Source organism: Cetorhinus maximus, chromosome 3 (assembly GCF_964194155.1).
Source record: "Cetorhinus maximus chromosome 3, sCetMax3.hap1.1, whole genome shotgun sequence".
NCBI lineage: Eukaryota > Metazoa > Chordata > Chondrichthyes > Lamniformes > Cetorhinidae > Cetorhinus > Cetorhinus maximus.
In genome coordinates, this window is record NC_135881.1 from 135,237,570 (window position 1) to 135,251,742 (window position 14,173).

Sequence of the window (14,173 nt, forward strand, 5' to 3'; positions counted from 1 at the left end):
GCAAATTAGATAGCAAATCCTAGCAAAATATATGAGTCTACTCACCTGAACTCCCAACCAAGAAATCTATAGCAATATTCTCCACAACTCTGGAAAGAATGCACATTCATGGACAGTACTATTTTCACATGTCAAATTGCTAAATTCCATAGGAATTCTTTTGAATGATGGAACTTTTGCCTTTATCTTAAATGCAGCGCTGATGCTTTTAGACTCAGCTACAATTCAGTGCAATGGACTGCTTCTGGCTCAACAATTTTTATTTAAAAATTCTTTCATAGGATGGAGGTACCGCTGACCAGGCCAGCATTTGTTGCTCATGCCCATTTGCCTTTGGGAAGGTGGTATTGAGCTGCCTTCTTGAACCGTATCAGTCCAACCGGTGTAGGTGAAGGCACAGGACTGTTTGGGAGGGAGTTCCAGGTTTTTGACCCAGCGACAGACAGTGAAGGAATGGCGACATAGTTCCAAGTCAGGATGGTGTGTGGCTTGGAGGGGAACTTGCAAGTGGTGTTCCCCATGTGCCTCTGCCCTTGTCTTAATAGGTGGTAGAGGTCACGTGTTTGGAAGGTACTGTTGAAGGAGGCTTGGTGAGTAACTGAAGTGCATCTAGTATGCACTTCAGTAACTGCTGCCACTGTATGCTGGTGGTGGAGGGAACAAATTATTACGGTGGTGGATGGGGTGCCAAGCAGGATGGTATCAAGCTTCTTGAATGTTGTTGGAGCTGCACTCATCCAACACACATCTGACTTGTGCCTTGTAGATGGTGGACAGGCTTTTGTGGATTCAGGAGGCGAGTTACTTGCCACAGAATTCCCAGCCTCTGGCCTGCTCTTGTAGACACAGTATTTATATGCCTGGTCCAGTTATGTTTCTGGTCAAAGGTAACCCCCAAGATGTTGTTGGTGGGGGATTCAGTGATGGTAATGCTATTGACCGTCAAGGAGAGATGGTTAGATTTTTCCTCCTTGGAAATAGTCATTGCCTGGTACTTGTGTGATGTGAATGTTATTTGCTGCTTTTCAGCCCAAACCAAAATGTTATCCAGGTTCTGCTGCATGAGAGAATGGACTGCTTCAGTATCTGAGGAATTGTGAGGGTACTGAATGCTTTGGAATCATCAGTGAACATCCCCACTTCTGACCTTATGATGGAGGGAAGGTGATTGATGAAGCAGCTGAAGATGGTTGGGCCCAGGACACTACCCTGAGGAACTCCTGCAGCGACTCCTGCACTCCTGTGGCCCCCTATAACCACAGCCATTTTCCTTTGTGCTAGGTATGACTCCAACCAATGGAGAGCTTTTCCCGTAGTTCACATCGGCTTAAATTTTGCTAGGACTCCTTGATGCCATGTTGAAATGCTGCACTGATGTCAAAGCCAGTCACTCTCACCCCATCTCTTGAACTCAGCTCTTTTGTCCATGTTTGGGCCAAGGTTATAATGAGGTCTGGAGCCAAGTATCCCTAGCAAAACACACTGATCTTCAGTGAGCAGATCATTGCTCTGTAAATGCCACTTGATAGCACTGTTGGCAACAACTTCCATCATTTTGCTGATGATTGAAAGTAGACTGACAGGCAGTAATTGGCTGGGCTGGATTAACATTTATCAGTTTAAAGTATTCTTGTAAACACAATGACAGAATTTGCATTCCTTGCCAAGGTTGGGAATGAAGGCAGGCAGGGCCGTAAGCTGCCAGCGCTGACTGACCTGCTGGGTTCCCACCCCCTTTCCCCATATCGGCTATTTCTGCTGAGGCAGGTTTGCAGCCAGTAGAGCTGCCCACTCCCACGAGGCGGGCACAAACACAAGAACACAAGAGACAGGAGTAGGAGTAGACCATACAGCCCATCGAGCCCACTCCGCCATTCCATACAATCATGGCTGATCTTAGGCTTCAATTCCACTTTCCCACCGCTCCCCATACCCCCGATTCCCCAAGAGACCAAAGCTCTGTCTATTCCAGTCTTAAATATAGTCATTGATGGAGCCTCCACAACCTCTAGGTTGGAGAGGTTCGCAACCCTTTGAGTAAAGAAATTTCCTCTCATCTCAGTCCTAATTGATTGACCCCTTACCTGTGTCTGTGCCCCCATATTCTAGATTCCCCAGCCAGGGGAAACAACCTCTGTGTCTACCTTGTCAAGCCCCTTCAGAATCTTGTATGTTTCAATGAGATCACCTCTCATTCTTCTAAACTCCAGAGAGTATGGGCCCAATTTACTCAGCCTCTCATCACTGGACGACCCTCTCATCCCAGAGACCAATCTAGTGAACCTTCGCTGCACTGCCTCCAAATGCAAGTAAATCCTTCCTTAAATATGGAGACCAAAACTGCACACAATACTCCAGGTGTGGTCTCACCAAAGCCCTGTACAAATGTAGCAAAACTTCTTAATTCCTGCACTCCAAAATCCTTGCAATAATGGCCAACATGTCATTTGCCTTCCTAATTGCTTGCTGCACCTGCATGCTAACTTTCCAAGTTCATTGGATGAGCACACCCAAGACTCTCTGAACATCAACATTTACAAGTTTCACACCTTTTAAAAAATATTCTGCTTTTCTAAAGGGAATGACCTCACACTTCCCCATGTCACCCTGCATCTGCCATCTTGTTGTCCACTCACTTAACCTGTCTATATCTCTTTGCAGCCTCTCTGTGTCCTCCTGACAACTTTCATTTCCACCTAGCTTTGTATCATCAGCAAACTTAGATACATTACTCTCTGTCTCTTCATCTAAATCAGTAATATAGATTGTAAATAGCTGAGGCTCCAGCACTGATTCTTGTAGCACTCCACAAGTCACAGCCTGCCAACTTGAAAATGCCCCATTTATGTCTCTACTCGCTGCTTCCAGTCTTTCAACCAATCCTCAGTCCATGCTAATATATTACCCCCGACTCCATGAAACCTAACCTTGCCTATCAACCTTTTGTGTGGCACCTTGTCAAATGCCTTTTGGAAATCCAGATATATTACACCTACTAGTTCCCCTTTATCTACCCTGCCTGTTACATCCTCAAAAACACTAATAAATTTGTCAAACACGATTTCCCTTTCGTAAAACTATGTTGACTCTGTCTGACCATACTATGATTTTCTAAGTGCATTGTTAAGGCTTCCTTAATAATAGATTCCAGCACTTTACTGATGACTGGTGTCAGGTGAACTGGCAACTAATTAACTCATTAAGAGTCTTGTTATGCCTTGTTAAGTACTGCCAAAGGAGGCTGACCAGGATTTTCCAGATGGCCTCAAGTTTCCTAATGTGACATTACTTTAGGATAAAGGGTTATCAGAAGCATACTAGTAGCTGATGTAATAATGGTGTCAGATCATTTGACTGAATAGTAGGAGAGATCTTGAAGAGAGCAGAAGCTCTTACCTCATGTGGAGGTCCAAATGTGTAAATATTTGCTGTAAATAAATAGTTCTGGTTAAAAAGACTACAGACTCAGGCAACATCCCTTTTGGAATCTAGATAATCCCCAAGCCTTGTCTAAACCTCTACCACACAACAAGACAATTAAGAACACCAAAGATTTTAGCACAGGAGGAGACTTCAATGTTGCAATGTTCAATTGTACTGAGCTAGCCATTTAAAACCACAAAAGTTCCTGGATGCAATACAATAATTACATCTGAAACTTCAGATTAGAATATCCAATCTTCAAGTGGTTAGGTTGTAATTCTGGAATCATCAGCTTTGCACAGCTAAACAAACAACATAACAAGAATACATTGTTCTAAGGACTCCAATACAAGCCAAGTTCGAAACAAGTGACAATCTCATTAAGCCATTTCTTTGCACTAAACTGACAATGCCACTGATGCCCTTTCCTTCCATTTTAATCCTAACACTCAATATTAACAGTTAGACCCGCTTGGACTATGGGTACTTTGCACAACCACGTTTTAACTGTCGTGCTAAGTATCAATCCTGGTGTATTTAATGTGAAGTGGAGATAAAGTCCTGTGACATATACAGCTCTTAGGAAATACTAACAGGTATTTAAACAAAAGAAATGTGCTGTTCTGGTGGCAAAATGTCAGCTCTTCATGGGTAAACATGTATGTATTCAGTCATCACAACCTGTGCTAACCACATAGTTATTCCTCTTAATTCAGCAAGGGTTACTGTATATCTTGAATCTTTAGTGGGATCCCACAAGTGCTTTAGTTCGTAATTAGCTTAATCAAAAGTCTGTAAGTTAAAGGACTGGGTCTAACACTTGTGATATTTGTAAGACTTAAGATTGTCAACCCTCCAGGATTGCCCAGGAGATCCCAGGATGGGTGATTGGCCCCCCCTTGTCACTGCTGCAGACAACCCAGGAGAAACAGTCCTTGTACACACGGCTGACACAACACAGTGCCCTGATTGTCATGGCCAATAACCAAGCAGCATCTAACAGATATAATAATAAAAAACTGCCTCTGCAGTTGCCTGGAACCAGAAATGCAGCTTGTAACACATCTAATGAAGATATGTTGATGGTGGAAGGAGTTACTGCAGAGCACAGAGCATACAAGAGACAGGGAACAGTGATCTATAAATTAGTATGTGTAAAAGTTTGTTGTAATTGACATGAACCGAGTATTGTAGAAAGACAAGAGTAGAAAGCAATGCCCTAATTAAGGCATCCTTATTAATGGACTCAAAAAACATTCTGGGGAAATTCCTGAAAATTTTAAGAAAAACCAGACTTCAAGAGAACTTTATTTTTGTTTGTATTTTGTGTTTGAGGGAAGGAGGAAGGAAGCATGAGTTAGTGAAAAGGAAGACTTCCATTTAATATAGTGTCTTTCACAAACACCAGATGTCTCAAATGCTACAGCCAATGAATCACTTTTGCAATCACTGTTGCAATGTAGGAAATGTAGCAACCAATTTGCACACAGCGAACGCCCACAAACATCAATGTAATGATGACCAGATAATCTGTTTTTGTGATGCAGTTTGAGGGATAAATATTAGCCAGGACACCGGGATAACTACCCTGCACTTCTTCAAAGTATGGAATCTTTAACATCCACCTGAGCAGGCAGATGGGACCTCGGTTTAACACCTCATCCGAAAGACAGCACCTCCAACAATGCAGCACTCAATTTTTTAAAAATTCGATCATGGGATGTGGGCACCACTGGCTGGGCCAGCATTTATTGCCCTTCCCTAATTGCCCTTGAGAGCGGAGTGGCTTGTTAAGCTATTTCAGAGGGCATTTAAGAGTCAACCACATTGCTTGTGGGTCTGGAGTCACATGGCCAGACCAGGTAAGGATGGCAGATTTCCTTCCCTAAAGGGCTTTAGTGAACCAGATGGATTTTTATGACAATCGACAATGGTTTCATGGTCATCATTAGACTTTTAATTCCAGATTTTTATTGAACTCAAATTACCCAGGACCCCAGAGCATGACCCTGGGTCTCTGGATTACCAGTCCACTGATTATACCACTACACCACCGCCTCAGCAGTGTCAACCGGTTTCTGTGCTCAAGCGCTGGAGTGGAGTGGAGTGCAACTTGAAACCGGAACCTTGTGACTCTGAGACCAGAGTGCTGCCATTTGAGCCACAGCTGTCACAGGATTTAAATTCAAAGCCATAATTGGACCACTTGACATAAACAGGGATTAAATGTTATTAAATATAAGAATTCTTGCTCCAAATAATTATAGACAGCATGATAGTGTAGCAACTTGTCACTCAATAACAGCTTAATTATTATAGTGCCTTTAAAGTATTAAAGTATCCCAGGGCACTTCATACGTGCATTACCGAACAAAATTTCACACAAAGCCATGTAAGTAGATATTAACACAAGTGACCAAAAACTTCTCAAACAGGTAAGTTTCAAGGAGCAGCTTAAAGGAGGAAAGGTAGCAAAGTGGAAAGGTTTAAGCAGTCAATTCTAGAGCTTAGGGTTTAGTTGAAGGTACAGCCACAAATGGAGGAGTGATTAAATTTGGTAATATGCAAAAGACAAGAATTGGAAGAGTACAGAGACCTTTCAGGAGGGATTGTACAGCTGGAGGAGGTAGAGAGAAAGAGAGGGACCTAGTCATGGAGGGATCTGAAAACAAGGAGCACAATTTTAAAATTGAGGTTTTGCCAGATGGGAGCAATGTAGGTCAGGGGTGATGGGTAAATGGGGCTTGTGCGAGCTAGGCAGCAGAGTTTTGGATAAGCACAAATTTTCAGAGGGTGCAATGTAGGAAGGTAACAAGGTTTGGATTGGAATGGAATAGTGGAGAGTAATGGTAATAAAAGCATGGACGTGTGTTTCAGAAGCAGGTAAGTGGAGACAGGGGTGGAGTTGATTGATGTTATTGAGATGGAAGTAGGCAATCTTGGTGATGGAGAGATGTGGGTTGGGAGCTCAGCTCAACACGCAAAGGTTGCAAATGGTCTAGGATAAAGTCAGTGGCTAGGCAATGGAGTTTGTGGCAGGGATATTGTAGATATTGGCTTTGGCCTTTCCAATATTTAGTTGGAGGAAATTTCTGCTTAGCTAATATTGGATGTTGGGCAAGCAGTGTGACAAATCAGAGGCAGCGGATAAGTGGAGAGTCTACACATATTGCTGTCTTGTAAATCTCAAAATAGTACAAAATCTTTAGTTAGAACTTACTTATATCAATGATGTTTTCACAGAATAATTTGAATTTCTTTGGTGTTTCTCATTGCAATCAATACTATAGAATCATCACAAATATTTATTTTAAAATTACGTACGTTTAAATCTCTTTTCCTGTGTCCTTCAATTTATCAGTTATGTTGCAATTTGACTGATCAATATTTTTTGTAACAAAAAGTTATTTTAGTTTGCACTTAGTGATAGAAAAATGTTGCTAAGTACAGCAATACTTGTAAATAGTTGTATGTAAAGCAACGTTTTCAAACAGTAGGCAAATGTCACACGGTCAAATAATGTGATCAAGCATCACATGATCGGTTTCACATGATCAAGGCTCACATGATGGAATGTCACATAATGAAAACTCCAACAATAGATTCCACCAGACTTAGTAATCCTAATGAGACTTAAATAAAGTATGCAGGGATGGGGGCACGCGTGGAACCATTCGCCAGAATGAGAAACCACCTTCAAAAAGAAAAAATAGTTTAGGAAAATAGTACTGTGCCTTCACTGATTACTACTATAGTAATGCTGGATTCTAATTACAGTAGCATTGTTACTGGCATTCATTGTAGCTAAAGGGCTTTTAATATTTAACCCCAGTCATGGGACTCAATATCCTTCACAACCTGAGTCAAAGGATTGTGGGTTCCAGGGCTTGGGCACAGAAGAATCTAGGCTGACACTCCAGTACAACACTGAAGGAGTGCTGCACTGTCGGGGTGCCAACTTTCAGATGACATGTTAAAACTGAGGTCTTGTCTGCCGTCTAAGGTGAACGTAAAAGATCCCATGACATTACTTAAGGCTGAGCAATAGACACATGTCTGGCGACACTCGGATTCCATGAAAGAATTATTTTGGAGACACGGGGGGACGTTATCCCTGGTGTCCTGGCCATTAATTATTCCTCAATCAACATCGCAAAAACAGATTATCTGGTCATTATCACATTGCTACTTGTGGGAGTTTGCTGTGCACAAATTTGCTGCGATTTTTCATTCATTTAAACAGTGACCATACTCAAAAGTTACTTAATTGCCTGTGAAGCACTTTGAGATAGCCAGTGGTCATGAAAGGTGCCAAATAAATGCTAGTCTTTGTTTTTTTTTCCAGCAGTATTTAAGTTTTAGACATAAAACCCCTTTCTAGTGCGTTCCCAACAGCGCATGCCCTGCTCCACTATTGAAACTCTTTCGAGTTATCAACAGTCACAGATTGCAACTCTATCGAGTACAATCACAGTTCTTGGTTTTCTGGGAGTGGGACATGAACCCACAACCCTCTGATTCAAAGGCGAGGGTGCTATGAACTGAGCCACAGCTGACACCTCTGCTCCACTATTGAAGGCATACCTGAGGTCTATAATAATCAATCATTTCCCATCCAACTCATTCTCCAGGAAGAACTCCTCTGCACGGGCACCCAAGTGCAAGTTAGGCTGACTCCAGTCCAACTATCAAGTGGACAGGAACCAGAAAAGAAAAAAAATATAACGGCCAATGAGCCCATGTATCAAATCCCAACCACAAACCCTGCCAGTTTTCTGGGTCTGGGTGCACAAGGGAAGAACAGATTATTATAAAAACAAAAAGCTAAAAGCTACTGCGGATGCTGGAAATCCAAAACAAAAACAGAATTACCTGGAAAAACTCAGCAGGTCTGGCAGCATTGGCGGAGAAGAAATCAGTTAACGTTTCGAGCCTTCATGGCCCTTCAAGGGCCATGACGACTCGAAACGTTAACTGATTTCTTCTCCGCCGATGCTGCAAGAACAGATTATTGGCTGTGTTAATGCAGTCAGGGCAGCAAGCAGCATCGCCATCAGAAGCGGGGCCTGGAACAGAGAAACTAGAGGGAGAAACATGAGACAGACAGAAACAGGGAACCTGGAGTTGATAGCCCACGATAACTAAATGCGGCATCCTGCCCCTTTAAATCATGTTCAAAACCAGTGTTGTACGTGGCGACGCTGAAAGCTCAATGCAAGACGCCCCCCACCTCTGGCAAATACAGGATCCCTCCAGACAGCACGAAACTTACCCGTCTTTCAGCTGCGGCCTCTTCCTTCGAGCTCCCTCTTCTGTCCGCTGTTTCTTCCTGTGTCCCGGGCACGGGAGAGAAGTGAAACCCGGAATGGGGAACTGAGAGAGCAGCTTATCCAGCAGGGGTCAGCTCACTCTATGGTCGTTTTAACCTCTACAGAGATCTGCAGCGCAAAAACCCACCCAGCTTTCTGACACTGCATTGGGCAGATAAACAGCAAAGGCTATTTGCATTGACACTTATCTACAAAAGATAGATCTACAAAAGCAGAAATTAGAAAGGCTGACTGAACAATGGGTTTTGAAAAGGTTTTTAAAGTGGGCAAATGTAAAAAAAAACACTGATCAAATTTAAGGGGGGAGTTGCAGACAGAAAGTAAAGAACCAGAGTACGCAAAGATTTGTATTTATATAGCATCTTTTGGGACCCTAGGCCGTCCCAAAGAGCTTTATATATAATGAAAAATGTTTGAAGTCCAGTCACTGTTGCAAATATAGTAATCGCAGCAACCGATTTGTGCACAGAAATCTTCCAAAAAAAATTAAATAAATAACCAGATTATTCCAGCAGAGACACGATGGGCCAAATGGCCTCCTTCTGTGCTGTATGATACAATCAACTATTTGAGGTAACAAAAACAAAAATACCTGGAAAAACTCAGCAGGTCTGACATGCTGAGGAGAGGAATACAGTTACTGTTTCGAGTCCATATGACTCATCAACTATTTTTACTTTCAACTATTTGAGTTGTTGGCTGAAGGGTCAATGTTTGCTCCTTTGTCAGCAACCAAGGAGTAAACAAGTATAATTTGGGTACTAGTGTTTCATTGATTTGGAGGGCGTCGTCGGTACCAACAGAGCTGTGTGGACGATTGGCACTCCATCTTCTAACAAGTTATATCATAATTAGTCAATAAAATTAAGGAGATGTCTTTGAAAATTAAGGATTTATGAGATGGTGTTTTCACACCAAAGTCTCAGATTTCAGTTCACAACCTCCTTAGCTCTTATTTTAGTCCTAGTTCTTGTACTAGTCTTTGTAATAGAAGGTGTACAAGTTTGTCGTCGAATATATGTAAAAGTGCATATCTGACAGAAAGTTAGAGCTATAACAGTCAGGTAGGAGCAGGTACTACTGTCTGAGATAAATGTAGCTGCAGAAGTATAGTAACTTAGAGGTAAGAGTGCTACCAATTGAGCACAGCTGACACTTAAGCTAAATAGATCAAATAGGCATCAGATAGCTGCAGGCACAAATCGATCAACAGAGGGCAGTTAAATTTGGAGTCAGGCAAGGCTGCCCTCTCTCCTCTGTCCAGTTTGTGTGTTGCATAGAACCCTTTGTTGAGTCCATCAGGAAGGATCTGGGCATAACAGGAGAGACGATCCCAGGCAGTGGAGGCACTCAGGTCAAAGCCTCCCTGTACATGAATGGTGTCACCGTCTTCTGCTTGGATCCGCTGTCGGTGCACAGAATGATCAACATCTGTGACCAGTTTTAACTGGCCTCAGGAGCCAAGATAAATCATGGCAAGAGCGAGGCCACGTTCTTTGGGAACTGGGCTGACCGATCCTTTGTCCCTTTCACCGTCAGGTCTGAAGGCCTGAAGGTGCTGGGGATGTGGTTCGGAAGGACCGGGGCATGTGTTAGAAGTGAGTGTCTATGGTGAAAAGAAAACTGGGCATGTGGGAGTGACGCTTCCTCTCCATTGCGGGTAAGAACCTGGTCATCAGGTGTGAGGCACTCTCACTGTTGCTGTACGTGGCGCAGGTCTGGCCCATTCCTCACTCCTGCGCGATGGCGATCACCCGAGCCATTTTCCGCTTTATCTGGAGGTCGAAAATGGATCGTGTCCGCAGGGACGCGATGTACAAGTCTCTAGATAAAGAGGGAAAAAAACGTGCCCAACATCGCCCTCATCCTGATGACCACTTTTGTTTGCGGCTGCATCAAGCTGTGCATAGACCCTCGGTACGCAAACACCAAGTGTCACTACGTGCTGAGGTTCTACCTGTCCCTGGTGTTGCGAAGGATGGGTCTGGCCACGCTGCCGCGGAACGCTCCAAGTAGTTGGACCGTGCCGTACCACCTGTCCCTCATGGAAAAGTTTATGCAGAGAAATACTTTTGACCACAAGTCATCAGGCAGTGGTCAGCACGTAACATCCTAGAGGGCCTGCGGGAAAAGGAGAGGGTGGATCCTGTGGGATGGTACCCCGAACAGACTGTCAAAGTCATTTGGCAGAATGCCTCATCGCCAGAACTTTCCAACAAGCAACAAGATGTAGCTTGGCTGGTGGTGAGAAAGGCCTTCCCCGTCAGATCCTTCCTACACACCAGGAGTCTCACTCCCTCGGCACGCTGTCCTTGAGGTGGCTGTGGTGGGGAAGAGACTGTTGTTCACCTCTTTGTGGAATGTGCCTTTGCAAAACCACTGCATCTGTCTCCAGACCTTCTTTGCAAAGGCACATTATATGTGCTGTCTAAGACCTTTCAGCCATAGTGCACTGAGGGGCTGGGAATTGTATGGACCCCTCGGGCTGTATGACTCATATTGAATGAATGCAGTGAATATTGTGTATCGCAATTGTATTGAAGCACCTCAGAGTGCAACATGATCTATGTAAATAATTTAAATACCATTGCACCGTCTGACTGTCTGTAATGACCACGTTGAAATGTCTGTAATGTTCATTGATTGTATTGAAGCACCTCTTGATCTATGTGGAAAACTTGAAAATGATTGCACTTTTTGTGATGGCCATTTTGAAATGCTTTGTAATGTTCTTTCAGATATTTTATGAATAAGGTATATTTTTTTAAAAAATCATCAGAGGCTAGTGATGTTTGTTGTCTCTCAAACCAGAGCGGGAGACTCCAGACCCTGTTGGGCCAGTATAGTTGAGAACCTCACCCTCCCTGCTCCAACTTTCACATACAAGACAGATGGGAGAATGCCAGTGTGTGAATTCACCCAGGCCCCAGCAGCAGGCCAGGCTAAGAGCAAGACCAAGCAGATAAGGGGGATGGCAACAGTTCATCTCAATCATGCACAGGTCCCTTACCCCTGGAGAGGTCAAGATTCTAAAGGAGGAGCAGGGGGTGACAGTGGAAATGAACACTGACTCACTTCTCCTCACACCAAAGTGGGAGACTTTTAAGATCACCCACCCAGAATTATCCAAGGATGACCTTAAGCAGGTTGTTCTGGCCATGTGCTCTCCAAAGTTAAAACAAGAAATGGATTGGGACACTCTGAACAAAGGCACAGACGGGAAAATGGAGGCCAACTGTGGGAACCACAATGGGGGGAGAACATTGACTTTCACCAAGTCCTAGTTAACACCAAGCAGGACCCTAACAAAAGGCCAAACGTGTTCACAGATAGGCTCCACAACATTTATCAGCATACGAGAGATGGTGAAGGTCATTAATTTAATTCCCTGAGTTTTTGAATGGCCTCCGCCAATTAGTCCATAGTGTGTGGGGCATTTACAACACCAAAACAACCCACTGGGAAGAGTTCCACAGCCACTTCCACATGATCTGGGAGCAGATCCACGATGATCCTCCCCGAGCTTCTGATAAAGGTAAAGCCATGGCTGTCAAAGCCCATTGCCTGGCCAGAGATCAGGGCCATCTAGCGAGGGGCTATCCTGCTGCGCTGTCTTAATTTCAACCACCTGGGCCACTATGCCCATTATTGATGCAATCACTGACAATAACATGAGTCCCACATTTCCTTCCCTTCCTGAATAGATGGATCCCAATTACCTGTTGAGCAGAGGCTGAAGATGATGGAGGCAGAAATAGAGGCCATGCAGATCAGTGATGGAGCTTGGCCAGGGTGCATCAGGTATCTGGGCAAGTAGCTCAAGATCTCCAGTGACTCCAGCAGGCTTCCTAAAGAGAGGTGGTCCCCTCTTCAATACGATATTGGCGGGAGACTGGTAGTTTGCACCATTGGTACTAGAGGCCGTCAACAATTAATGTGATTGGACACTGGCTCCTCTCACACCATCATTCACGGTCCCTACTTTGACTCTAGGAAGGGTATGCCTTGAGTTTTATCAGGTTTTACAGAGGTGTACGAACCAACCACCTCTGATGATCCCGAGGAATAGGCGATTCTTGAGTCTGTGCCAGGTGTATTCACAACCAATACATATGATTGTGGAAACAGAACTGAACCTGAAGATATTCTTGGACTGGTACATGCTTCCATGCACCAGCACCCAGCTGAGAGTACATCACACATTTGAACCACTGCTGAGTCATTTTTAAAGCAGGGTGTTGTTCATAAACAGCAAAAAAATTGGTTTGAGGAAGAAGCTCAGAGGTTTGAAAACAATTGGAGTTTAATCAAATGTTGCAAGAGGACAGCCTTATGGGTACAAAATGCACTACCCAGCCGAAATGGTTACCATCAGAAGCTCAGCCTCATGGAGATGTCCAACCACCAATATCTACAAAGACTGTGTCTCTCTGGGGAGGTGGTGGTGGAGCTGTACAATATGTTGGAGCAGTAATTGATGCCAATGGGAAGTGTGGGACACCCAATGCCTGTTGTCTTAAGGGTGACATTGACACTCAACTTTTTTGCCTGCGGTTCGTTCCAGGGAAGATCTATGTGGCATCTCTCAGTCAGTGACCCATCACTGCTTAAAGAAGGTCATGGATGCCATGTTCATATCAAGAGGTTCTCTCCCAGAAGCGGCCTTGCTGACCTTTCATTAGAAGCCCTTACCATCTCTGTATCCATATGCCAAGAACTTCTTTGTCCGGTGATCCCTTGCACTTGTACTCTTGAGAAGCATCTGCTGATCAGAGAGTCATGAATCCCCCAACCACGCATGTCACTGCACAATCAGCTAGCACCACCACACCACCACCATCCACAGCACCATCTTCATTGGCTGGCACCTGTTGAGTCATTCATGGTCATCCTCATTCTCTTAGGATGCTGCTCATTCGGTGTCTTCCTCTGGCTCAAATACTACTTACCACTGGACAGCCAGGTTGTGCAGTACGTAGTCAATGACAGTGATGTGTGTGATACCCTTGAGGATGCATATTGCAGGGCTCTCCCAGATCTATCGAGGCATTTAAATCTTCAAAAGACCAATTGTCTGCTTGATGGTGGTCCTTGTAGTCATATGGCAGCGGTTTTATGTACGTGTGTATTAGGGATGCTTACAGGGATCAGATGCCTCCATGTCTTCAGTAGCTACCCATCATTCCCCAGGATCCAGACATGAAAGCATTCAGGTGGCCGGGAAAGCTAAGGCACTTGGGACTGTCTAAGGATGTAGACATCATGGCAACTTCCCAGAAACCCCTGCAGAATCCAGTTACCGTGGTTATAGATGACAGGTGCTCATGAGGAGCTCACCTTTAGAGATGGCGCATGTAATTGATTCCACATCTGGCCACTGTCAACTGACGCACAAAAATAAATAGACGAATTGTTATATA

General features: G+C 44.0%; 1 protein-coding gene across 4 annotated transcripts in view; it reads right to left on the bottom strand.

The window, feature by feature from the left end:
* Positions 1-8,903, bottom strand: part of cpvl (carboxypeptidase vitellogenic like) — a 106,081-nt gene extending 97,178 nt beyond the window's left edge. For all 4 annotated transcript variants that reach the window (XM_078539033.1, XM_078539030.1, XM_078539032.1 and 1 more), the window contains exon 1: positions 8,696-8,903. The gene's annotated coding sequence lies outside the window, so the exon portion shown is untranslated. The remainder of the gene's footprint in view (positions 1-8,695) is intronic.
* Between the last annotated feature and the right edge of the window lie 5,270 nt (positions 8,904-14,173).